General features: G+C 44.7%; 1 long non-coding RNA gene across 2 annotated transcripts in view; it reads right to left on the bottom strand.

The window, feature by feature from the left end:
• Window positions 1-744: 744 nt before the first annotated feature.
• Window positions 745-27189, bottom strand: part of LOC131495964 (uncharacterized) — a 40396-nt gene continuing 13951 nt past the window's right edge. Inside the window, exons 2-3 of one of the 2 annotated variants that reach the window (XR_009254216.1) lie at window positions 17599-17760; window positions 745-2238 (exon numbers count right to left, since the gene is read on the bottom strand). This is a non-coding gene — a long non-coding RNA (uncharacterized LOC131495964). Of the gene's footprint in view, window positions 2239-3051; window positions 3603-17598; window positions 17761-27189 lie in introns of those variants that run through there. The other variant, XR_009254217.1, reaches the window with a different exon arrangement.

Raw genomic sequence — 27189 nt, 5'->3', positions numbered from 1 at the left:
GACAGCACGGGAAAATTAAACTCCAAGAAAAACAAGTTATGGGGAAAAGTGAATATAATCACAATCACTTTGTGTCTCAGCTACAGATAATACGCAATTATAATAATGAAGTCACTGACCAACGAAAAATCGTGTACCTGTTACAGGGGAGCAATGTTGAGGGGAAGAGGGAAATAATTGAGAAGCAAGGTATAAAAGAGCAAATCTTCATTCACCTCATTAAAAAGTGAAAAGACAAGTAAAAAACATAAGAAATGGCATCATAAATAATACTGAGGGGCGCCTGGGAGCCTCAGGGGGTTAAGCATCCCACTCTTGATTTCAGCTCAGGTCATGATCTCTCGGTTTGTGGGTTTGAGCCCAGAGCCTGCTTGGGATTCTCTCTTCCTCTTTCTCTGCCCCTCCCCTACTTGTGCGCATACACACACGCCTGTGAACACTCTCTAGACAGACAGAGAAAGAGAAGAGATAAAACAAAAATACAGAGGTAAGTATCAGAAGAAACCGCTGAGAGAATTCAAACCAGCCGCCTCTGCAGCTGATACCAACCTAGTGGCGAAAAAGGGTAGGCGAGGACCCGCATCTATTTTATAGGCTTGACTTCATTGTTTGACCTTTTAACAGTAAACCTCTAAACCTTTGTGAGAAACCTTTTATAACATTAAGTAACACAAAATATCTCTCCATACATTTCCACAGTCTTTTATGTCTTAAATCATCAGTTTTTCTCATATGGGGCCTCTTGCCCACGTCTTATTGTTTCATTCCAGATAAAGTATATTTCTGTTACGATTATGAACGTTACAAGTTTTGTTCTGTCACTAGTTGCTATTAGCTATTTTACATACATTTTTAATTGAAATAATCCTTGCTCTTAATATTCTTAAATCCACTAACAACAGAAACCATTTTTATGACCTTTGATTTAGCGTTGCGCCCCACCCACAACAGGTAGAAAGTAACTATTTAACAGTAGGTAACACTAACAGAGCACTTGCTATGTGTTACATACTAAACCAGGACATTTCTCATCTCCAGTTTTCACAAGTGTTTCTTCTACTGAAGTATACCTGGCATTAGTTTCAGGTGAACGACACACTGATGCGATACTTGTATATACTGCAAAATGATCACCACGACAAGTAAGCCCAGTCAATTTCCAATACCCCAGAGTGACAAAATTCTTTTTTTAAGAGGACTGACCCACTCTCCTAAGTACTTTCCAATACACAATGCAGGGATCATTAGCTATCATCACCATGCCCCACATTGCATCCCATGACTTACTAATAACCGGAAATTGGTATCTTTTGACCCCCTTCACCCATTTTGCCCACCCTCACCCCTGGCCTCAGACAACCACCGATGTGGTCCCTATATCCACGAGCTCAGGTTTTCATTGTTCGATTCCACATGTGAGATCGTATGGTATTTATCTTTTTCTGTCGGACTTATTCCACTTAGCACGATGCTCTCAGCATCTATTAGTGTTGTTGCAAATGGCAAGATTTCGTTTCCATGGCTGAGCAGTTTTTATACACACACGCACACAGAATCGTATTTTCTTTACTTCTCCATCGATGGACACTTAGGTTGCTTCTACATCTTGGCCACTATAAATAACGCTGCGACGACCATGGGGGTACAGACACCTTTTGGATTAGTGCTTTCATTTTCTTCAGATAAATACCCAGAAGTGGAATTGCTGGATTGTACAGTAGCTCTATTTTCAATTTTTTGAGGAACTTCCTTACTGTTTTCCACAGTGGCAGCACAAATTTACGGCCCCCCCAATAATACATTAAAAAAAAAGTAACACTTACGTGTAGAAACATGAAAAAACCTACAGTCCCACCAACAGTGCATGAGGGTTCCCTTTCCTCCACATCCTCACCAACTTACCGCTTGTCTTCTGGAGGACGGCCATGCTAACAGGTGTAAGGTGGTACCTCACTGTGGTTTTGATTTGCATCCCTGATGATGAGTGACGTTGAGCATCTTTTCAAGCACCTGTGGGCCATCTGGATGATGTCTTCTTTGGAAAAATGTCTTTTCAGCCCCTCTGCCCATTTTCCAATCACACTGCTTTTTGCCATTGGGTTGCAGAAGTTCTTTATATATTTGGATATTAGTCCCTTATCACATATATGATTTGCAAATATTTTCTGACATTCAGTAGGTACGCTACGACTCTTTAAGGTGGTGTTTTGTTTAGGCCACCAGGCGGAATGCAAGGACCTGTAACAAAGACATGTAGAAATGCAGGGGATTAAATAAGACAGGTTTCTTTCTCTCTCATGTAATGGTTCAAAAGCGAAGGAGTGAGCAGCTCTGCTCCAAGGAGCCTGGGGCAGACAGCCGGTTCCGTTGTCTTCCTCCGTCGTATCTGTCGCTGGATCCAAGACTGCTGCTTCAATTCTTGTCATTTCCCAGCCAAAGAGAAACAGGAAATGAGGGCATCCAGGGCAAATATGTCCTTAAGAGAACCCAAAACTTGCCCACAATTCTGCCTTTCAAATCCCAATGCCCCAAACCTAGTCACAGGGCCCTATCCAGGTGCCACTCACAGGGGAAGGCAGCTAGAGCCGGGTGCCCGTGGGCTAGCTAACACTGGACTGAGAAGTCTATTCTCAAAGGGGAGAACAACGGCTACTAAGGTACACTTTGCAATCATGGTCACGGGTAGGGGTTATCATAGCTACGCTTTAAACGAGGGACTTGAGAGAGCTATCTGCCAAAGGCCCCAAGGCTAATAATTATTAAGCTAGGGTTCAACTGTATATTCTGTCTCTAGTTCCTAATTCTACTAAATCATGCTAAGTGACAAGAGGAATGAATATATACTTTAAAATTTCTTGCGAAATACAGCACAACTGGATTGGATCTAACCAAACAGTCTTGGGTGTCCGGAAGTAGTGGCTTCCCCACCCACAGCAGTGTGGACCTTCCCACCTCCGTGTGAGGAGATTAACTCATTACCTAATCCCCAGAGGCAGCTGTCATGCAAGACAATGCTGATTCTCCTCAGGGCTCACCATCACCACCTATAACTAGACTCCAGTCCCAACAGATCCCTGAGGGTGAGGTACAAAGTATGACTCAAGAGGAAGTGTGCTACATTTTAAAACAACTACTTGGGTTTTCTCATTTATACAAACAGAAATCCAGGGAACATGTATGAAAATGGAAATTTAAGCAACAGAGGGTTGGATCAGGCTGAATTTATTGATATGGGCTCACAAAGAAATTCTGCTTTTAATGTTGCAGCTCAGGGAGTCAGAAAGGCTCCAAGGGCTGGTTGACCTGAAAGGTGGATCAAAAGATAACCTGCTGTGAGCAGACGGAAAATGCCCAACCTCCCTTGGTTTAATGCAAAGGAAGGGATTCAAAGGCTTAAGGAGACAGGAATGTTAGAGTGGGAATGTCATTTAAGATAGCTCACGCAGTGTGGGTGGATCCAGAAGGCATAATTTTCACCAATACTTGGAGAAATCAATTCGTGAGGGAGGGCCCCAGCATCCTTGAAGAGCTCCATTAATTGCTCTCCTCCATTGGCCAGACCTTCCTTGCACTTGGAACCACAACCACCTCAACTGGAAAACCTAAATGCAATGGAAGCAATTGGATCCCAGAGAGGCAGCTGCCAGTGGTAGCTCTCACTCAGCAGCCAGAGACAAGGGGGGAGGGTGTGGTTGGTGTAGTGACCACAACGGACAGCAGCCAGAACGGCCATCAGAACAGCAAGATCCACACAGACCTAGGGCACTGGCCACTTAACTATGGGGTGCTAGAAGTGAAACACATACAACTCGACCTGATCTGTTTAAGCCAAAAAGATCTAGGTCGAGTGAACAAAAGTCTAAGTCAAAACACGAAAACAGAGCCATGGTCGATCAAACAGAATGAAATCTTGCTATTTTCAACAACGTGGATGGAACTGGAGTATGTTGTGCTAAGTGAAGTCAGTCAGAAAGACAAATATCCTATGACTTCACTCACATGTGGAATTTAAGACACAAGACAGATGAACATAGGGGAAGGGAAGCAAAAATAAGATAATAACAGGGAGGGGGACAAACTGTAAGAGACTCTTAGATACAGAGAACAAACTGAGGGTTGCTGGTGGGGTGGGAAGGACTAAACGGGGGATGGGCATTAAAGAGGACACTTGGGATGAGCACTGGGTGTTGTATGTAAGTGATGAATCACTAAATTCTATTCCTGAAACCATCATTACACCATGTTAACTAACTTGGATTTAAATTAAAAAAAAAAAAACAAAAAAAAAACAGTAAAGGAGTTTTTTCACCAAAAATAAAAATAGAAAGTAAAAATTACTGACAATCACTTAAAAAAAAAAAGGAGGATTCTATTAGTAAAGGGAGAATGGAAAGTGGATGTTGGAGAATAAATAGCACCCTTTGACTCAGCACAGAAAAAATTTTTACAACATATTAAATAAGAAAAGCAGGAAATAAAGCAGAATCAATTTTACATGTCTCTGTGTACCCATACACACAATTCTTTTTTCCCCTATATAAACAGTGGTTATCTTTGAAAAACTAACAAACAAACAGAGCCACAGTCCCCCAGTCGATTCCCGGACTGAAGCCAGTTTACAAATCCACGCCCTCCTGGGATAAACACCCTGGATACCGACTTGCCCTCTTTAAACACAATGCTTCTGCCAAAACTACCATCTGTGGACTTATAAAATACCTTATCCATTGTCATGGTATTCCACACAGCATTGCTTTTGATCAAGGAACCCACGCCATGGCAAAAGAAATGCCACCAATGGGCCCACGTTCTTGGAATTCACAGGTCTTCCCAAGTTCCATACCATCCTGAAGGCGCTAGCTTTCCGCTACAACAGTGGAATGGCGTTTTGAAGACTTGGTTACAGGGCCAGCTAGGTACTGGCAACACCGTGCAGGGTGCTGACAAGGGTCACCAGAAGACTGTCCACATTCTGAATCAGCATCCAATAATCGGGATCCCTTCCCTGATACCAGGATTCATGGGTGCGGGGGTCCAGGAATCCACAGGTAGAAATGGACACAATACCACTATTACCCCTACGGACTTACTAGCATACATTTTGTTTCCTGTTCTCATGACTTTATGCTCCGCTGACCTAGAGGCCCTAGTTCTAAAGGGAGAAATACCATGCACCCGTAGACACGGTTCTGTTGAACTGGGAATTAAGACTGCCACTTGGCCACTCTGGGTCCCTTTCCTTTGGGCAAGGAAGGGAGCTGTGGTGTTGGCTGGGGTGACTGATCCACACACTCTAGGAGAAAAGGGACTACTACCCACAGTGGAGGTAAAAGCATGTCTGGCATACAGGACATCCCCTAGGCTATCCCTTAGTAGTGCCGTAACTAAGATCAATGGAAAACTACAACGCAATCCAGGTGGCACTACGAACGTTCCAGATCCTTCAGGAATGAAGGTTTGGGCCACTCCATTAGGTAAAGAACCACAACGAGCTGAGCCGCTTGCTGAAGGGTACAGAGAATGGGCAATAGAAGAAGGGTATAAATATCAGCTATGACCACGTGACCAAGCACAGAAATAAGTCTGCAATGGTCATGAGTATTTCCTGACCTTGTTATAATTGTGTTTACATGTCTATGTACATACATTAAGCAAATGTCCATATGAAGCGAAATTCTTTGCCCACATGTATTAATATGCACAAATACAGCAACACCAAATATCTCTGAGGAGATGCGTACAAGTGCCAAGTTGACAAGGGGTGGACTTGTGATGGCTAATTTTATGTGTCAGGTTCAGGGGACTAAGAGATGTCCAGACAGCTGGTAAAACCTTATTTCTGGGCATGTCAGTGACGGCATTTCTGGAAGAGCATTTGAATTGGTGAACTGAGTAAAACAAGACTGTGGTATTTTCTGTTTTCTTTTTGCCGATGTGGGTGGGCATTATCCAATCCTTTGAGAGCCTGAACAGAACAGAAAGGCAGAGGAAGGGTGAATTCACCCTGTGTTTGACCTAGGTCATCCATCTGCCTGCCTTCAGGCGCTGGCGCTCCCGGTCCCCAGGCCTCTGGACTCCTATGAGGACTTAACCATCAACATCCTCCCGGATCCCCAGGCCTTCAGACTTAGACTTGAGGACACGATCAACGGCCCTGGTTACGGTTTACAGACGGCAGCTTGTGGGACTTGTCAACCTGTATAACCGCGTGAGGCAATCCCTGTAATAAACATCTATCCACATCTATCTAGGTATGGAAGGCACTCTCAGTATCTAATTCCGAATCCCTCATTTTACACTAATAATAACAAAAACTCAGAAATCACAAGTGTGGCTTTTTTTTTTTTTTTTTTAATTTTTTTTTTCAACGTTTTTTATTTATTTTTGGGACAGAGAGAGACAGAGCATGAACGGGGGAGGGGCAGAGAGAGAGGGAGACACAGAATCGGAAACAGGCTCCAGGCTCCGAGCCATCAGCCCAGAGCCCGACGCGGGGCTCGAACTCACGGACCGCGAGATCGTGACCTGGCTGAAGTCGGACGCTCAACCGACTGCGCCACCCAGGCGCCCCGCAAGTGTGGCTTTTAAGGTCCTCCAGCCAGTTAGTGAAAACAAGGGCAAGTAGAGGTCGTACACTGGGTTCCATCCCTGGGCTCTTTCCACTATGCTGTTCCATCTTCCAGAGAAGGCAAGCTTTGTCTTGTTGTAATTAGTCATCCCCATGTGTTAAATGGTTTAAGAAATTTTTCCTTCCACATGAGAACAAAGTTCTGGTCCCAAGTGGATCTGAAAGTCTGCTCAGACATTACCACTTCAGTACATTTACTGAAAATGAAACAGATTTTTGAAGTACAGAACAGGCTTTTAAATGTTTGCAAGGCAACAACTTATTCCCACCGTCCATTTCATTGAGCGCAGTAGTGGTGATCAGAGCTGGAAAGCTCCCTTCAGTTGTATCACCAATGATGGAGGGAGGAGACGATGACTCCAGTACAGGGAGACTACATCACGACCGGTGTATCTCATGGTCCTGATGACTCCAACTTGGTTTGAGAAGATTATTCATTACCTTGGTCAAGGATCCAAATATAACCCAAGTAAAATTAAAGAATAAGTGACCCTTTCAAATCTGAAATCACCTTTTGTTCAGTGAAGCTGCTTCTGACAACGGGTGTACAACCCAGCAGAATGCAGTGTCTGCACTCTCAGAAATCTATCTATGAAAGAGCATGACAGATATTTAGTCTAAAAACAAACACTGAAACCCACAAGATTGGAATGTGGAATGCTCATATCAAAGGAACTTATTCTCAATGACACACAAATAGTTACACATGAACACTTTTACCTAGATAAAAATTAATACCCACCATTAACTGGTTCCTGTTAATGCTGCCACTGTACCCAGTACTTTTTTTTATTTTTTTTAATGTTTATTAATTTTTGAGAGACAGAGACAGAGCATGAGTGGAGGAGGGACAGAGAGAGAGAGAGAGAGACAGGGAAGCAGGGAAGCAGCCTCCGAGCTGTTAGCACAGAGCTCGACGCGGGGCTCAAACCCATGGACGATGAGATCATAACCTGAGCTGATGTTGGACGACGCTCAACCGACTGAGCCACCCAGGCGCCCCAGTACCCAGTACTTTTTTTTTTTTTTTTTTTTCAACGTTTTTTATTTATTTTTGGGACAGAGAGAGACAGAGCATGAACGGGAGAGGGGCAGAGAGAGAGGGAGACACAGAATCGGAAACAGGCTCCAGGCTCCGAGCCATCAGCCCAGAGCCTGACGCGGGGCTCGAACTCACGGACCGCGAGATCGTGACCTGGCTGAAGTCGGACGCTTAACCGACTGCGCCACCCAGGCGCCCCATCCAGTACTTTTAACATATGATTTTTCATCTCAACAACCCCGCAACATTTTATTTTTGCCGCTGGTAAAAATACAGTGAACATTCACCAGAAGTTGAGTAACTCGGGGGCACCTGGGTGGCTCAGTCAGGGAGCGTCTGACTCTTGATTTCAGCTTGGGTCATGAGCTCACACTTTATGAGTTCGAACCCTGCATCAGGCTTTGCGTTGACAGCACAGAGCCTGCTTGGGATTCTCTCTCTCCATCTCTCTGTCCCTCCCCTGCTTATGCTCTCTCTCCCAAAATGAATAAACTTAAAAAAAAAAAAGGAGGGGGGGAGGGGGAGGAATTGAGTAACTTGCCCAGTATCAGTAACTCATATGTAATCTTACCAAGAGAAGAGTCAAATACTTTCAGAAAAACGAACCTGAAGGATATATTTTGCTTATTAAAGAGAAGGATATGGGCATTATCTTCAACCATAAAGTCCTAACTACCATCTCTGCGTATATGAATGGGGACTTACGTACGCGACACAAACAGCGTAGCATCTGGAAAGCAGGCGGCCCGCAGGACACGTTAGGGGTACGCTACCTGGCTCTGACAAGACGTCTCAACGGAGAGGCCCATGCACGCCATCACGTCTACGTTATCTTTCCTCGGACCCAGACCAAACTCTTTTCTGAATTCGCCATTCAACCGCCAAGTCTGCATTCCTGTTTGCCCAACTGCTACCCCCACATGCCTCGTTTCCGCATCTACGTCCTCCAGATTCCCATCTATTACCTCATTCCTTTTCATTGGAGGCAGATAGAGAACTCAGAGAGCCCAGAGCGAGCCTCCGGCCTCTTCCTGCAGCGATGAGCCCCCGAGAGTTAGCCTATCCATCCCGCTACAGGGTCGGGTGCCATGCTTTGTTCACAGTCTTTTCTCAGATGGAGAAGAAATACCCCAACTTCTGAGGACAAGGGTTGAACAGCAAGAAAATGACTACAAGTTCTTAAACTCCGCAATGAACAAAAGGAGATAAGCGCGCGTAACAAAAGGTCCCGCTCAGGACCGGCGTTAAGGGTACCGCGGCACACCGCCGCCCACCGGCCTCCGAGCCTCGCGCCTCCCACACACAGCTCTGTGGCTCCCTCGGCCTCGCCTTCGGGCCTCGCCGCGACAGCCACCGGCAGGAGGAATCCCTTCACTAAAGAGAAAGATTGATAACTACTTGCTCACAGAGCCACAAATCAGAGGACAGGCCAAGAGTCAGGCCCACGTCGTCCGGCTCCACTTCCACCGCACCCACGGTCACGGAGGAAACATGAATCTGGATGCCGTCAGGTGGATTCAGAGCCCACCTGGGGCATGTGAAGTGAATTCCATGCTTCATACCGTAGTGTGGGTCGTGGCAGAGCCGTGTCCACCCGAGGAAAGCAGGGAGCAGCGAAAGGGGCATCAGCTCTCCAGAACAAGGCCCGGCAAGGCCCCGGCCTGAGCCCGTCCTCCAACCCCTCCTCGGGCCAATCCTCCCCCTCCCCCCGGGCCCTGCTCACAGTTTGCAAATGTAGAAAAATGGTCCCACAGCCTAGTGGGGGGGACGCCCCACTATTAAATACTGTTAACCCAGGACTAGAGTCCGTGAAATGTCCCTCAACAAAAAGGTAGACAGTCCAGAAGGACTTACTTAATATTCATCCTTTTGGGGTCGCCTGGGTGGCTCCCTCAGTTCAACACCCGATTCTTGGTTTCAGCTCAGCTCATGATCTCATGATCTCATGATCTCATGGGATTGAGCCCTGTGTCGGGCTCCACGCTGACAGTGTGGGGCCTGCTTAGGACTCCCTCTCTCTCCTCTCTCTCTGCCCCTCCCCCCTTCAAAATAAATAAATGTTAAAAAGAAATCTGTTTTCAGACTTTTCTTTCTTCCTCAAAAGTATAGTCAAAGTGAGCCTCCAGACAGAATGCAAACTGGGGTAGCCACTCTGGAAAACAGTATGGAGGTTCCACAAAAAATTAAAAATAGAACTACCCTATGACCCAGCAACTGCACTACTAGGTATTTATCCAAGGGATACAGGGACACATGCACCCCAATGTTTATAGCAGCACTATCAACAACAGCCAAAGTATGGAAAGAGCCCAAATGTCCATCAACAGATGAATGGATAAAGAAAATATGGTACATACATACAATGGAGTATTACTCGGCAATCAAAAAGAACGAAATCTTGCCATTTGCAACTACGTGGATGGAACTGGAGGGTATTATGCTAAGTGAAATTAGTCAGAGAAAGACAAAAATCATATGACTTCACTCACATGAGGACTTTACGAGACAAAACAGGTGAACATAAGGGAAGGGAAACAAAAATAATATAAAAACAGGTACAGGGACAAAACAGAAGAGGCTCATAAATATGGAGAACAAACTGAGGCTTGCTGGAGGGGTTGTGGGAGGGGGGAGGGGCACTAAGGAATCTACTCCTGAAATCATTGTTGCACCATATGCTAACTAACTTGGATGTAAAATAAACAATAAATAAATTAAAAAAGGGGGGGGGCACCTGCGTGGCTCAGCTGGCTGAGCATCTGACTTCGGCTCAGGTCATGATCTCATGGCTCGTGAGTTCGAGCCCCATGTCGGGCTCTGTGTTGACAGCTCAGAGCCTGGAGTCTGCTTCGGATTCTGTGTCCCTCTCTTTCTCTGTCCCTCCCTCGCTCATGCTCTGTCTCTCTCTCTCAAGAATAAATAAAACATTTTAAAAGATAAAAAAAAAAAAGCCTCCAGAAAGGGGAGTATTCAAAAGTTTTTTTGGAAGTCATCTGGTGGTTCTTATAGGGGAGAAAATCCATTTCCCTTCTACCTTTCTAAGTTCTCAGACGGGTCTCTATAAGAAAAGACAAATTCACGAAAGAAAGCATGCAAATTTACTTCATACAAACTTTATGTGATACAGGAAGCTTCATAAGGAAACGAAGACCAAAGAAATAGTTATACTAAATTTTTATACTAAGTTTGATCAAAAGTAAAGAGAAAATGAAAAAAAATGTAATAGGACAAAAAAGAATGTGAGCTGAGAGGGGTAAATGGGGAAACAGTCTTCTCGGTGTCCCTCCTCTTTGGAGAGAAGGGTACTCCTTTCCTCCGGCACAGGGAGGGCACCTCCCATTTGAGGGTCTAGACCCACTTCAGGGAAGGTCAAACAGTCCTCCCTGCACGTGCCATTTCTCGAATTCCTTCAGTTTATAAAATCCAACGTGCCAAGGGGCCATGTTCTGGGGTAGCATGTCCTGAACCCTGTCATTCTCCCGTGTGAAACTTTCCCAGCAGGTTTCACAGTCCACACACCGAGCTGGTTGACTGTCCTCTAACCTAGTGACCCAGTGAACAGCGTCTCGTTTCAGGAGGTGGTAGTGCAGGTGTGAGCAGGTACCCACCCCACCCCCCCAATTAGGTCTCTGTATGGTGTAAACAATCAGGCATTTAAGAAGGGATGTTTCCCGGGGCGCCTGGGTGGCTCAGTCGGTTAAGCGGCCGACTTCGGCTCAGGTCATGATCTCGCGGTCCGTGAGTTCGAGCCCCGCCTCGGGCTCTGTGCTGACAGCTCAGAGCCCGGAGCCTGTTTCCGATTCTGTGTCTCCCTCTCTCTGACCCTCCCCTGTTCATGCTCTGTCTCTCCCTGTCTCAAAAATAAATAAAACGTTAAAAAATAAAATTAAATTAAAAAAAAAAGAAGGGACGTTTCCCTAGAAGCAGGAGGAAAACAAAGATGGTTAGAACAAACTATAAACTCAGTTTTTGAGTCCAGAAGGCAGTCAGGTAAGATTCTACCTGCTCGGCTCAAAGCATCTTTCAGACGGTGGAGTGAGGACAGGGGCGACATTGCAACAGATTCTCCGGCTTTGCAGTTCGAACGTCTGTGTGAGGCCATCAGGTGACCCCATGAACTTCCCGAGTGGCCCACACAGCTACAGGCAGGAAGGGAGCTCACACATGACCTGCTGGGTCACATCAGGTCAGCTAGCCTCAGCTTGCAGGGTTCAAGAAAAGGACAGTTTTAGTTCTGAATGGTCCCAAAGCGAAAGGGTAGGGAAAAAATTAGAAATGTTAATTTGGAGTCTTATAGCCAGGTACTGAGAAAACCAGAAGAACTCAGGATCCAGCCCACTCTATAGATAGATACTTTAAGAAAGTTTACAATTTCCTAATGAAAACCTTCAACTCAATCGACTACAGTTAGCTCCTGAAATACTATTTTTCTCTCTTTAGTCACTCCCATTTCTATCAAAGATAAGAAAGTATTTGTTTGCAAAATAAGCCTAGCCTCAATAAGTGGCCTGATTATTTACACAAGTGCAGCTACAATATTTGTGTTCTGTGGTCAAAGTGACTGAAATTTTTAAGTTTGCTTTGCTGCAACTTTTAAGGACTCTCAGCTTCCAAAGTTTCTCATGGCTGGGAAGCCAAGCCAGGAAACTGCCACTATATTTTGCCTACAGATTTGGCTGAATTCCTCTCTTCCTAAGGGTCCCAAAATATTTTAAGGTTCCTGGGCCTCCCAGGAAGCGACCATTCCTTACTCACTTATAAGGCTGGGAAACCTGCAAGCCAGATACCAGGCCAGTCTTTCCCCCAAGAGAGTTTCATTACCACCGCTCCATAAAGACCATCTTAGTTCCTTAAAACCGTCTGGTCATATCTAATTGTATACATCATTCTCAAATATGACAGTCGAGTCAACATCGGTAATATAACCAAAGCTTTCAATGACATCCTATTACAAGGAAAAGAGATTCTTGTAGGACCTATGGAAATAACGATATTGCCATGAAAGTAAAAAGGCAGTAAGAGTCTCGGGGTTCTGGAAGGACCAGGGAGGGAGAAAAAGTCATTGTTTCATCTCCGTTCACAAAAGTATACTTTACCAAACTGCTGTAAGTAACAGACAGTTTAAGAGAAAAACCAAATATTAAAGAATGAGCAACGTTTCAAACAAAAAGTTGTCAAAAAAATTATAACTCTCCTCAGCAGTTCAGTCTCATGTAATTAATGCTTTTTCTGGCTGATCTTTGATCAGCAGTTTTAGGAACCCGCAAACTTCATCAGTTTGGAAAATTACTCAGACCACTGGCATGGTCTCAAAGTCATTCATGGGAGGGCATCACTGGGCACTGTGGCCTGTAGCTGACTGTAAATACTTTCAGACAAGGATCAGGAGTTAAACACCACCACCACCAGTCTGTACACGACACAAGACCGTAAAATGGCCCTGGTTAAAGGTCTGATGAGGTCATTCCGACGTAACTGACAAGGCACTGTACTTCAGTGACATAATAACCAGAAGTATGACTGATAACCTGATGCGGAACACCTCATAAACATCAAAAGTACTCATGAATTTCCATGAACTTCGTACAATTCGGAAATATTTATATTAATAGCACATATCCATACATTATAACCTAAAGAAAGCGTATCGTCACTTGATTTGACAATACTTGCAACACAGTTTAATACAGCAAATAAGCCCAATTAGTTTAACATCTCTCTCTTTTACAAAGTGAGAAACAAATCCTTTGAGATTTCCCAGGGACTTTCTTTAAAAGCTCAAGTCAGTTTAAGTCACCAAGACTTTATTTAGAATTGGATTTTGGAAAACTGGTCAAAACCGTCAACAGATTTGAATGCTTGGTCAAATAGCACCATAGATCATTCTAATACTTAATTATCTATTTAACCAAAATGACAAAAAGTTCCCAAAGGCAGATACAGAAGGTAACACAGTTGTGAAAAAACCCTTAGCTGTTTTAATATTGAGAAGATTTGGTTTTCTTAAGTAACCAAAGACCTGATAAGCACAACATGAAGCCCAGGAAATCATTCTGATAACAAAATTTTGGTTCCCCAGGAAAATTACTTAAAACATAAAGAGAAAATCTTTTTACAATTTCTTAATGAAAGCACACCAATAAGCCAAGAAAATTCATCATTCTAGTCTTACATCAGTATACTTCTGATATTAAGGTTCATCTTTTCTTTTACTTTACAAATAAAGCTATTCAATCTTGGCAGCTTGACAACACAATAAAATGCCTTTTCCTCAACACTTGTACAAACTTTTTTTTTTCAACATTTTTTTTTTTTTATTTATTTTTGGGACAGAGAGAGACAGAGCATGAACGGGGGAGGGGCAGAGAGAGAGGGAGACACAGAATCGGAAACAGGCTCCAGGCTCCGAGCCATCGGCCCAGAGCCTGACGCGGGGCTCGAACTCACGGACCGCGAGATCGTGACCTGGCTGAAGTCGGACGCTTAACCGACTGCGCCACCCAGGCGCCCCAACACTTGTACAAACTTTTAAAAAATGCATCTACCTAGTTTTCATTTTTCATCTACCTACTCTTTTCATTTTTCTATTCTAGAACAGCCAGCCATATCCTATATTAGGACAAATTACTTTCTCTCCTAACAAAAATATATCCTTTACACCTTATATACTTTTTCTTATCATAAACACATTTTCCTTGCATAGTTTGCATACTTTTCTTCGTCTTTATTATTTCTAGTAGTTTCATTTACACAATCTATAAGAATGTTTAACCCTCAGTAACCCTAATTTTCAGTGAAAACTAGGAAGCAGGCAATTATGAGCTGTCTGCCACATGCTAACATCCTGTAGTAAACTAGCAAATCGATGAATTCATTACTTCAGTTTCTAGAGGCATACGCTTCCTCTGAGTACAACTATTGGATGTGACAAAGGACATGTTTGCTAAATAGACGGACATAAATATCTCGTCTCTCTATAAAATTTAAGAAGCAAAAAGCACATACATTTATGTTCTGCAATTAGTATTCCAGTGCTTTATCTTATTTGGAAATGGTCTAGATATTCAGTGAATATCCATCATTTAACTTAGTATAGCTTTAATGTTTCAAGTTATCAAAAAATTTTTGGAAACTCTTTTTAAGTGGACAGGGGAGCCTGGGTGGCTCAGTTGGTTAAGCATCTGACTTTTGCTCAGGTCATGATCTCCCGGCCCCTGAGTTCAAGCTCCGCGTCAGGCTCTGTGCTGACAGCTCAGAGCCTGGAGCCTGCTTCGGATTCTGTGTCTTCCTCTCTCTCTGCCCCTTCCCCACTTGTGCTCTGCCTCTCTCTCTCTCAAAAATAAACATTAAAAAAAATTTTTTTAAAAAGTACACATATTATACAACAAGATTGTTTTTAAAAAGCTCATAAACTTTTACCCCTCTTACATTAATTCACTTGTTCTTAACAAGTATGCCTGAATTAATCATGAAAATTTTGTGAGATATTAAATAAAACTATCCATCATTTTAAATGATTTTTCTTGTGGACAAATCAGGCAGGCATGAAAAATACTTGATGTCTCCCGTCTTTCTTTCTTTCTTTTTTTTTTTTATTTTATTTTACTGTTGTCCTTGACATATATCAATTTATTTTGATTGTACTTTTTGTTCTTAAGTTGGATTTATATTTTCATAATCTTATGCATTTAGTAGAGATAACATAAGCTCATGTGACCAGTAAACCCAGGTAGGAAAAAACTGTATGGCTGCATTATATTTAAGGCTGACAACCTTAAAGATTCATCTGTTTTGATTTTATTAACAATCCTAAAGCTAGCTTTATTTACCAGAGGTTAACCCAGATCATGTGAACTTTAAAATAAAAGGCTTGGGTCCGTTTCTATATTCCTTAGAGTTGTAGCAGAGCTGTAGCAATACTTGAATTTATGTAGGTGCTCATTTATCTCCAAGCCAACTTGAAAGACCTCCTTTAAGGGATTGTATAAATGAACCTGGTAATACTTTCCCAAGATAGAAAAATATCACATACACATAACCTACAGATGCATACAAACACAAAGATTTCACAGCTTCCACTCTAGAATTTTAGCGGTGGGGTACCTGGGTGGCTCAGTCAGGTAAGCATCTGACTCTTGATTTCGGCTCAGGTCATGATCCCAGGGTCATGGGATAGAGCCCTGCATCGGCTCAGCCTGGGGCCTGCTTAAGATTCTCTCTCTCTCCCGGGGCGCCTGGGTGGCTCAGTTAGCTGAACGTCCGACTTCAGCTCAGGTCATGATCTCACGGTTCATGAGTTTGAGCCCTGCGTTGGGCTCTGTGCTGACAGCTCAGAGCCTGGAGCCTGTTTCTGATTCTGTGTCTCCCTCTCTCTCTGCCCCTCCCCTGCTCATGCTCTGTCTCTCTCTGTCTCAAAAATAAATTAAAAAAAAATTTCATTAAAAAAAAAAAAAAAAAAGATTCTCTCTCTCTCTCTCCCTCTGCCCCTCTCCCCTGCTCACACACACTCTCTCTCTAAAATTTAAAAAAATAAAATGTTAGCGATGTGTCCGTAAAACATAATAAAACAAACTCACTGGTTTTTATCCATTTTATATTTTTATCTGAATTGTGTTTGTGACAAAGAGGGTAAATTGGGGGTTACCTCCTCACGATGAGGGCTAATGCTTTGACTAATATTTTTGGAGAAGGCTTAGAGGAGTTTTGTTTGCCCTGACTCGTAATCTTATGAGGGCTGTAAGCTGCATTTTACACAAGTGACTGAAGAGACGTTTAGCGCAGTCTCCACTGCGCATCTGAGCAGATAAAATATTACATCAGTTTCCAACTGGCCTTTTTTCTTCTCAGCCTGATAATGCTAGGAAGTCTGAAGTTCAAGCGTCTGTGGAGCTGGAGTGGAAAGAGGTCTGGCAGCATGGACAGAAGGATGGGTGAGATAGGGGCTGGGGGGGGGGGGGTGGTTACCTGTTGAGGGACCCAGGGGACTGAATGGAGGATCAAGGGAGCAAGAGGAAGACAGAGGAGGAGAAGCCACAGGCAGACAGATGTCTCAGAGGAGCAGTTTGCCATTCTAAGTGTCCTAAAGAAGCCAATGACATTCCAAATTATCCTCGGCAAAACCGCGCCGACGCAAAGGGACATAGAGGGAGCTGGTGACACACAGTGGGCAGGAGCTGGAGAAGGGTTAGAAGCTCCCACGGGAGGAGCAGGATCAGAGAGAAGGGCCGACTTAAAAAGAAAAAAAAAATCAGCTTCCAAGGAGGGCAACTTCTGACCATGTATTTTTTTTAAAGATCTCCTTTAAAATATCTTACCAGGTTTCAGACAGGACAGACAATAAATACCCCTGACAGTCATGAACTGCCCCCACCCCGACTTTTTTTTTTAAACCAAAGCTGCACCTGTTTCAAGTGATTCCAAACTGATAATAAGCCTTTTATGACTTAAAACCAATGAGCCTTTTACGGCTCAGACATGGACACAACCAGCTTCCCAACGAGGGTGCAGAGGAATCCTCCCACCATCCAGAGCCAGAAACAGCCAAGAAGAGACTCTGACAACACGTCTGACAGGTGGCACCAGTTTGGGGGGCGGGGGGGTGGGATTAGCCACAAATGGGGTGCAACTCACAGTTGTGTCCAGCCACGCTCCTGGGGACCCCAGCCTGACAACTGAGCCCTACACACACAAGTGTATAACCTGCACGCCCCGTGGTGGAAAGCCACGCCAAGCTTTCAGGGCGAGAGATGAGACACAGAGGAGGACCAGGACAGCAAGAGTGTGGGGGAGTCCCTGGAGGGAAAAGGTCAACAAATGGCTGCCCAAAATCAAATCCACAAGAGTCACAATTCAAACATCTAGTTTCTACAACCGTTTCCCCCCCTGCTAGTCTGAATTTGGAACAGAAGGGACAAAGATAAGCGCTTACCGTTTTCTCTCTGGCGTAGACCAGGCACTACACGAAGATGTGAGACAGCTGGCCGCGGCAAGAATTCCGGCCTTTCATGGACTTTGGCCAGTTCTCCCAAGATCCCGTCTGCAGACTCTGGAGTGAGCAGGGTCCCAGCCAGCTCCTCATGGTCACCAGAAACTGCAAGGGAGGAAAAATATCTTTTCTCTCTACTCTTCTAAATTTTTGGCTGGGTCTCTGTGACAAAAGACAGATTAACAAAGAAAGGCATATTATTTGTTTTAAACGTAAGTTTTATGTGACAGAGGAGCCTTTGTAAGGAAATTAAGACCAAAGAAATGGTTAAACCTAACTTTTCATACTGGGTATGACGAAAACAATCACGGAAAAACACGATAAGATAAAGGAAGATAAAAGCTAGGAATAGTAAACGGGGGAATCTTAGCAAAGACTGTTCATTCAATTCCCCTTGGCATCCCTCACCCTCAGACAGAAGGGTACTCCTCTCCTCTGGGCACAGGGAGGGCACCCCTCGTGTGAGGGTCTATGACCCGTTTCGGGGGAAGGTCAGAAAGTCCTGCCTGCACCTGCCATTCCTCAAATTCCTTCAGCTTAAAATATCCAACATGCCAAGGTGCCATACTTTGGGGAAGCGCGTCCTAAACCCCATCATTCTCCTTCAAACCAGTCATTTCCAGGGTGCGTGGCTGGCTCACAAGTTATTTCCTATGATTCTCAATGAAAGAGTTTTGCTAGTTAGTAAGAATGGGTATGCAAGTCCTCCCCCACCCCCAGGTTCGGTGCAAAACACTCCAGACAAGCACAATGACAAGGCGGACTTCTAGTTCTGGCAGTATAAACCTGATGGCTGGAGAGCGCCCACAGATGCTGTCTTACAAATTTCAAAATTCTTTTTAAAACGTAGGGCAGAGCTAGCTATAAAGCAAGAGAAATGTTCCAAGGCGGAAATGGTTAAGAAAGCACAAACCTAGGGGCGCCTGGGTGGCGCAGTCGGTTAAGCGTCCGACTTCAGCCAGGTCACGATCTCGCGGTCCGTGAGTTCGAGCCCCGCGTCAGGCTCTGGGCTGATGGCTCGGAGCCTGGAGCCTGTTTCCGATTCTGTGTCTCCCTCTCTCTCTGCCCCTCCCCCGGTCATGCTCTGTCTCTCTCTGTCCCAAAAATAAATAAAAAACGTTGGAAAAAAAAAAAAAAAAAAAAGAAAGCACAAACCTAGAGGTGAGTTAGTTCTGAAACCAGCATGTCCTATGCGCATCCGCACAGAACTTGAAGAGGGGAGAGGAGAAGCTAGAGGAAAAGGTCACAGGAGGCAAACCGGTGGGTGTATGCCAGGTGCAGAGCAGAAACCCTCCCACATAAAGCCCTAAAGGGGAGATGCGTTAAAAAACAATTCATCTTGGGGCGCCTGGGTGGCGCAGTCGGTTAAGCGTCCGACTTCAGCCAGGTCACGATCTCGCGGTCCGTGAGTTCGAGCCCCGCGTCAGGCTCTGGGCTGATGGCTCGGAGCCTGGAGCCTGTTTCCGATTCTGTGTCTCCCTCTCTCTCTGCCCCTCCCCCGGTCATGCTCTGTCTCTCTCTGTCCCAAAAATAAATAAAAAACGTTGGAAAAAAAAAAAAAAAAAAAAAAAGAAAGCACAAACCTAGAGGTGAGTTAGTTCTGAAACCAGCATGTCCTATGCGCATCCGCACAGAACTTGAAGAGGGGAGAGGAGAAGCTAGAGGAAAAGGTCACAGGAGGCAAACCGGTGGGTGTATGCCAGGTGCAGAGCAGAAACCCTCCCACATAAAGCCCTAAAGGGGAGATGCGTTAAAAAACAATTCATCTTGGGGCGCCTGGGTGGCGCAGTCGGTTAAGCGTCCGACTTCAGCCAGGTCACGATCTCGCGGTCCGTGAGTTCGAGCCCCGCGTCAGGCTCTGGGCTGATGGCTCGGAGCCTGGAGCCTGTTTCCGATTCTGTGTCTCCCTCTCTCTCTGCCCCTCCCCCGTTCATGCTCTGTCTCTCTCTGTCCCAAAAATAAATAAAAAATGTTGAAAAAAAAAAAATTAAAAAAAAAAAAACAAAACAAAACAATTCATCTTACTGTTGATACACACGAAGGAGTGGTCAGAAGGAAAAAAAAAGAAAAAAAAGAAAAAAAAGATAAATGCATATGGGTAAATCTAAACACTACGTCATTTTCTGGGGTTAAAAGATCAAGTCCCAGAACTGTAATGCCAATAAAAAAGCAGTGTGTATCAGAAAGAGGCTGATCCTACTGTCCTTAACTTCCTTAGGATAACCAGTAAAAGAAAAGAAACGGAAAGAAAACCTTCCAGCGGAGGTCAAAGCGTGAAAGTGGAACGAAGAGAGAAGACAGCACAGGACAGGACAGAGCATCCAGGCCTCGGAGTCAGAGCCCCAGGTGGGGGGCCCAGGGTGGAACCCTAGCTCTGCACCTGGCAGTTCTCTCCACAAACACAAGCCATCCGCTTCTCAAATTCCAGTTTCTTCATCTTTAAAAAGAGATAATAATACAAAGCTTCTAGCCCAGGATCTGAGTTAACACTGGAGTACCTGACACCCGGCCCCAAGCCGGTTCCCTTCCTGCTTTTCATGACCCTCGAGTGTGTTCACCACCAAGCAGGTCACTGTTGCAGGCGGCTAGATCAGATCATTTTTATCACGAATACCACAGCTGGTACAGTCAACTATATTCCTTCCTTATTCAGCTAAAAAGATTCCAAATAAAACTATAGCATATACAGTAGCTCAAGCTGTTTACTGTTCCAAAAGTGTGCTTACATGTATAGGTTTTCGCAAGAAAGGTGAAGTTCAAGCTGAAGCAAATGCCCCTTTTGTAGCAAAATGCAAGGCTAACACTTCGTATATGATAAAGAAAACCCAGTAGCTGCTTTCTTAGGTACCTACCGACCTGTCCAACCCCCACCTTTCTGGAATTTAAAAAAAAAAGAAAAAAAATTTTTTAATTTTATCACCTCAAAGATATAAAACTCATTTCAGCTAGTTAAAATTTGTTAAACTTCAGAATGAGCATATAATCCCAAAATACAATAACACCTTGTTGTATAAAGATTATTTTGTGAATTTAGAAACTGTGCTCCAAAAATCAGAGTGTTCAGAAAAAGATAAGTAAATCAAGTATTTCCCAATAACAGTGTTATAAAGGTTGACTCTAGGACAAAATAACGTGAGACTCCTTGAGTTCAACAGCCCACATATGGATTATCCCTGCTCTTTCCACACCCCCTTTTTAAACTGTCCATGGCCAATTTTATTTATTTTTTAATTTTTTAACGTTTATTTTTGAGAGAGAAACAGAACACGAGCAGGGGAGGGGCAGAGAGAGAGAGAGACACATAGAATCGGAAGCAGGCTCCAGGCTCCAGGCTGTCAGCACAGAGCCCGATGAGGGGCTCGAGCCTGTGAACCCTGAGATCATGACCTGAGCCGAAGCTGGACACTCAACTGACTGAGCCACCCAGGTGCCACCCAGGCGCCCCCTCCATGGCCAATTTTAAATTCTGAGTGGATTTTTTCTCTTCTTCACAGGATGCTTCCAGAACTTCCCCGTCTGTACATTTTAAAGAACAGAAATTAATTTCCATAACTGTCTAAGATAAACTTCAAGGCAATTCTGCCCCCCAAATTATAACATGACCCAAAATAAAGTATGCATGCTTTAAGGTTTTTGTTTCTACCAGTATAAAGGTCTGACTACCCCCGACTTTGAAGCACACGTGGCAGTCAGCAAGGTGACCCAATCCTCTCATCTGAATAAAAATGGTAAAAGCTGGGGGCACCTGGGTGGCTCCGTCGGTTAAGCGTCCAACTTCGGCTCGGGTCATGATCTCACGGTTCGTGGGTTCGAGCCCCGCGTCGGGCTCTGTGCCAACAGCTCAGCCTGGAGCCTGCTTCCGATTCTGTGTCTCCCCCTCTCTCTGTTCCTCCCCTGTTCTCACTGTCTCTCTTTCACTCTCTCAAAAATAAATAAAGATTACAAAAAAATCTTTTTAAATGCTAAAAGCCGAAAATGTTTTGCAAGAAACCAACTGGCAACCACTGAAACTAAAGATGAAAGTTTCATTAGAACAGAAATGGAAAACCCTGCATGTATACACACGCTCCAACAGGAAATGACGTACGTGGTGGACCTGAGGAGTGAAACCCTCAAGAGAGCGGTATTCCACACACAGCAAGGCCTCCGGGCTTGATGCGCAGCACAGCAGCCAAGGGCTACGGCCCTGAGGTCGGGGTGCCCAGGTCCAAATCCCAGGTGCAGTTACTGTGCCACACGGGCAGTCTACGTCCCTTCCACAGACCTCAGTGTCCCTAACTGTGAGGCTGGCATGATAGCCCTTAACAGGCCTGCAGAAGGGTTAAATTCGAAAGAACAGACACAAAGTCCAGAGCACGAGAACCGGCATATAGTAAACACTTAATGATTCTAGCTCATTTAATAGCTAGCCACGGAATCCCGTTTCTCTTATTTTACACTACGGCACTACTAGAAGCATCGAAAAGCACGCTGCGCAGTTGTTAATTAAAGAAATTACATTTCAGTTACTCGCTCCCTGATAGGAGCAGGTAATCCTAATGCCCATCATACAGCATTCAGCCAACACAACCACATCCAATACCAAACAGCCACAAATGAAATCATTAATAATTATTAAAGCATACCAGTGACCACTGACCTGCTCACCTGAGCCCAGAGATCTTATTACTAACAATCAGGTTACAGTATTAAGGGACTAATGAAATTTTTCTGTAATATACTTGCCGCAGTGATCTTGAGAGGCAACCATAAAAAACGGTAATAAAGTCTGGGGCGCCTGGGTGGCTCAGTCGGTTGGGCGTCTGACTTCGGCTCAGGTCCGGATCTCGCGGTCCGCGAGTTCAAGCCCCGCGTCGGGCTGTGTGCTGACAGCTCAGAGCCTGGAGCCTGTTTCAGATTCTGTGTCTCCCTCTCTCTCTGACCTTCCCACATTCATGCTCTGTCTCTCTCTGTCTCAAAAATAAATAAACGTTATATAAAATTTAAAAAAAAACTTAATAAAGTCAAAAATAATCAAGAACCACCAATTACTCTGCAACCACAATTCAATATGCCCCCCTCACAGCCTTAGCAGCTGGGGGTGGGAATCGGAGATGCGAGCCTACTCAAAACAGTTTCGTTCGTTTGTGTAATACGTGCCAGGGGCATGAGGACCCATGGCAGATAATTCCAAAAGTCTGGTTTGCATTTGACCTTGATGGCCTAAGAAACCCTAAGCAGTCTCAGGGAAAGTAACACCTAGATCTAAAACCTACAACTCGGGGATGGAAAGAAAAGACCCTTAAGAACCCTGGCATTCTCCCATCACTCCCCACCCCCAGGGCAGAAACTATCTGAGACGGAATTGTGACCTGGCAGCGATGACCACGGGCAGCACCACCTGAGGTGACATCTGGAGCAGGAATCTGATAACCACTTACTTGGTAACCATTAATTTACTCTTCGTTTCAAAGCGGCCTTTTTATCTCGGTTTAAAATGAGTGAAACTGTCTAAAATTTTCTTTGCAGCAAATGGAAATGCATTCATCATCACTCCCCATCATCCTTTTCAGCTGGCAGTAACTTGTGGTTGTAAAGCTACACAACAAAAGAGAGCTTGGGTGATGTTAATCAAAGCCTGGATTCCCGCCCTGCCCTGCGGCATGCTGTAATGGGAGAAAAGTTCCTGCTTCACATTCCAAAGGAAATGAATTCTTCTGTGAATAGCCCCCCACACTAATGCCACCTCTCGGTCTGTCACTGTTTTCACCCATGCAGCAAATATTTTGTAAGCACTTACTACTTTGTGCTAGAAGCTACGATAATAACAGCACCACCCTTGTCCATAATACACTGACTGCATTTCAGGGAGGTTTAAAGCGGAACACGTGGGTCCTAAACACTACTACGAGTGCGTGAATATTAAAAAGAGGTCTAGAACCAACATGCTGTTCACGCTCTCATAGAAAGTGCTTTAGGGTAGACCCGGAATTTAAGGCGCTTTGAAAACATAGAGGAAAACTGTACAATCCAAAGAAGACAGGCTTTAGAATTCGCTTCACCGTTTTCAAGTGTTACAAACTTAAACAAATTATTTAATCTCTCCAAACTTTGGTTTCCTCACCTATACAAAGGAAATATAAGTATCTACCATAAATAAGGTTGTCGTGAGGCCCGAATACAATGTACAGTAAACGGCTGGGACAGTGCCTGGCATACAGTATACGATCAATAAATAGAAGCCAGTATTAGTAGAGACATTCTCAACAAGAGGAACGCATTTAGTGGTGACCTTCACTCCTTGATGGAAAAAGTTAATTGTGTCAACAGAACTCAGCAGCATGGTTCTAAAAAGCAAAGTGAGAGCCTAAGCTTCATGGGAGAGGGTGTGAGTTGATAACATGGAAAGCAGGAGAACCCACCGCAGGGCAAGGTGAAGACAGGAACCTGCAAAACGAGCTGTAGTGAGATTACAGAGGAAGCACCTGCAGAAGAAAGTCAAGGAGCAACTCCACCGATCCGTCAAGTTGGAAAAGGTCTGTCTCCCCCCATGATTCTGTCTCCTCTCCTCCACCCCTCCGGGGAAGAAGTGCGTTCTCTGAGCAACTGGGAATCCAAAAAAAGGAAGTCTGAAGAAACAAGGTAAAGAAGCCGTCTCTACGTATTAAACCACTTACTAACACTTTGGATTGATAGGTTTTTGTTTGGCTCTACAAATTCCAGTTTAAAACACACGGTTTATACAATTGCATATAATAAGTAGACCGGTCAGTCATTCCACACTTTCCTCTGAATTAACATCATCAAACAATTACAGATGAGCTGCCGGTTACGAGGGAAACGGAGGTCTGGGGGAGAGGTTAAGGGACACAATTAGAGCAACGGGGTGACGCTGACACGTGCGGCGCCTGTGAGAGGGGATGCGCCACAAGGGAGGGGACGACGGAGCAGGGAGAGGAGGGGACAGCAGGACAGTGCCCGCCAGCGGCTCTGGAGCAAACACGATGGTCCACAGACCACTCCGGCTCTTTAGGGCGAGAATTACCAGCGCATCTCACTGAAAATCAGGTGCCACTAGAGACTACAACACCTAACTACCCTAGGACTTTGACACCGGACACCACACAAGCTGAAACACTGGGGCCTGAAAATACAAAACTGTTCAACCTTATGATCAAACTACAGAACATCCGTCATTAAAAAATTAATGTTCATTTAATTGCGTCGTTTTTTAAAAAAGCAGTTAGAGGTTGCTAAAAAGAAACTTTTTTCAAGTTTATTCATTTATTTGGAGAGAGAGGGAGGGTATGAGCAGGGGACGGCCAGAGAGAGAGGGAGAGAGGGAGGGAGAGAGAGAGGGAGAGGGAAGGGGGAAGAGAGAGAGAAAAAAAGAAAGAGAGACAGAGAGAGAGGGAGAGGGAGAGAGAGAATCCCAAACAGGCTCTGCACTGACAGCATGGAGTCTGATGCAGGGCTCGAACTCACGAACCATGAGATCATGACCTGAACGGAAACCAAGAGTCAGACGCTTAACCAACTGAGACACCCAGGAGCCCCCAAAGAAACTTTTTCAACTGTACTTCCCTCCCCTAAGGATCTCTTTCAACTTTTCCAAACTTTTTTTAATGTTTTATATATTTTTGAAAGAGAGAGCGACAGAGAATGAGCGGGGGAGAGGCAGACAGAGAGGGAGACACAGAATCCGAAGCAGGCTCCAGGCTCCGAGCTGTCAGCACAGAGCCCGAACCTGGGCTTGAAGTCACAAACTGCGAGATCATGACCTGAGCCAAAGTCAGACACTTAATCGACTGAGCCACCCAGGCGCCCCCAAACTCTTTTTGCTTGTGAATGTAGACACACACAAATTTCTCAACTTAAATTTAAACCCAGCCTACAAACCTGTGCTGAGAGCTCTCTTCCAGCCCCACGGGTTGCAGACAGAGCCCTTATCAACAGATCTTCAAATGTCACAAAGGCTGCTTGAAATTTTAACTAAACACATCAAGTTACTCGGAGTCAAAAGCAAATCCTACCAATGTTCTGAATACAGTGAAATGTTCCCAGGTCCAGTTCAGAAATAATTACGCAATAAAGTTGGGGCAGATACGCTATGCCTCAGATCTAGTAATCTCATATTTGATCCCATACAATGAAACAAATCTGTTATTTAATTACTGCTGAGTCTATATCCTGAAGTGCTTCTGTATCTTAAGAAGCAAATACCACAGAAAATGTCTTTTAAGTCCCTTCTTTTTGGAGTTGGCATCCATTGAAGTATTTCCATTTTGGAGCGCCTGGGTGGCTCAGCTGGTTAAGCGTCTGACTTCAGCTCAGGTCACGATCTCACGGTTCGTGAGTTCGAGCCCCGCGCCGGGCTCTGTGCTGACAGCTCAGAGCCTGGAGCCTGCTTGTGATTCTGTGTCTCCCTCTCTCTCTCTGCCCCTAACCCACTCACATTCTGTCTCTGTCTCTCTCAAAAATAAATAAACATTAAAAGATATACATATTTCATTTTGTTTTTTACTTACAACCTGAAGGAAATGACCCTTTGAAGAGGAAAGGGAGAAGTTACTTCAAAATCCTGGACTTTCGTTCCCCTTTTCCAACTGTTATCTTTGTAGTTATATTCCAAAGTGCAAAAAAAAAAAAAAAAAAAAAAGTAAAATTAATTGGGAACAGTGCCATATTTAAGTACATCTTTTCAATTTGATGAAATTAAACTTGCAATTGAAATACAACCCCCCCACAAAGTGCGTAAGAGTGCGGCAGCGGTAAGAAAGTACTCCGCGTAGTCAGGGACGTGCACCTGCCTGAAGAAAGAACCCACACTGCAGAACTGCAGGGTGGCATAGAGTAGCTAGAATAAGCGAAAGGGGAATGAAAAAAAGGATCTCACTCCAGCAACACCTCCTGATAAGACCCTCAGGCAGCTGCCACGATGTAGTATAAAAAAGCCATCACTTTGGAGTCCTACGCGCCGGGCATTGTGCTAATAAGCAGTACATACATCATCTCCTTCACTCCCTCTAACGACTTAGTGCCCTGGGAATTATTATGCTCATTTTGCAGGTAAGGAAGTAAACTCAGGTTATGCCTCAAACCTGGCAACCTTCTCAAGAATCCATTTACACCCTCCAACGTCTTCTCTATGCCCCGTGGAACCCTTCAAATTCCCTTCCAGGGGACTTGCAAGTCCCTGCTCTGCGCCCCTTACAGAGAGGAGCAGGGTCCCCACAGCTCCCTGTTCCTCTGCTCTCTGACGGTCCTCGCGAAGGAAAGCTCCCTCAGTGAGGTCTTTCAGGCCACATGTTCTCTCTACTTCAAGGTCCTCTGGAATATCCCCTGTGAACCAACCAATGGCTAGCTTGTACTTGTAAAACCTCTCCGAGCCTCACGGGTAGCACAGTGCCCTTCGTGGATTTGGGGTCCGCCTGTACACCCGTTATGACACACCCACTTCTCTCCATCCACCCTCCCCCCAGGGCCGGAGAACGGCCTGAGTGTCGCCTCCGTTCTGGTAACTATCAGTTCATACTCAGTCCCTGAAGTACACAC

Source organism: Neofelis nebulosa, chromosome 15 (assembly GCF_028018385.1).
Source record: "Neofelis nebulosa isolate mNeoNeb1 chromosome 15, mNeoNeb1.pri, whole genome shotgun sequence".
Classification (NCBI taxonomy): Eukaryota; Metazoa; Chordata; class Mammalia; order Carnivora; family Felidae; genus Neofelis; species Neofelis nebulosa.
Note: the sequence above shows the minus strand (reverse complement) of the source record. Positions and strands in the feature narration are given on the sequence as shown.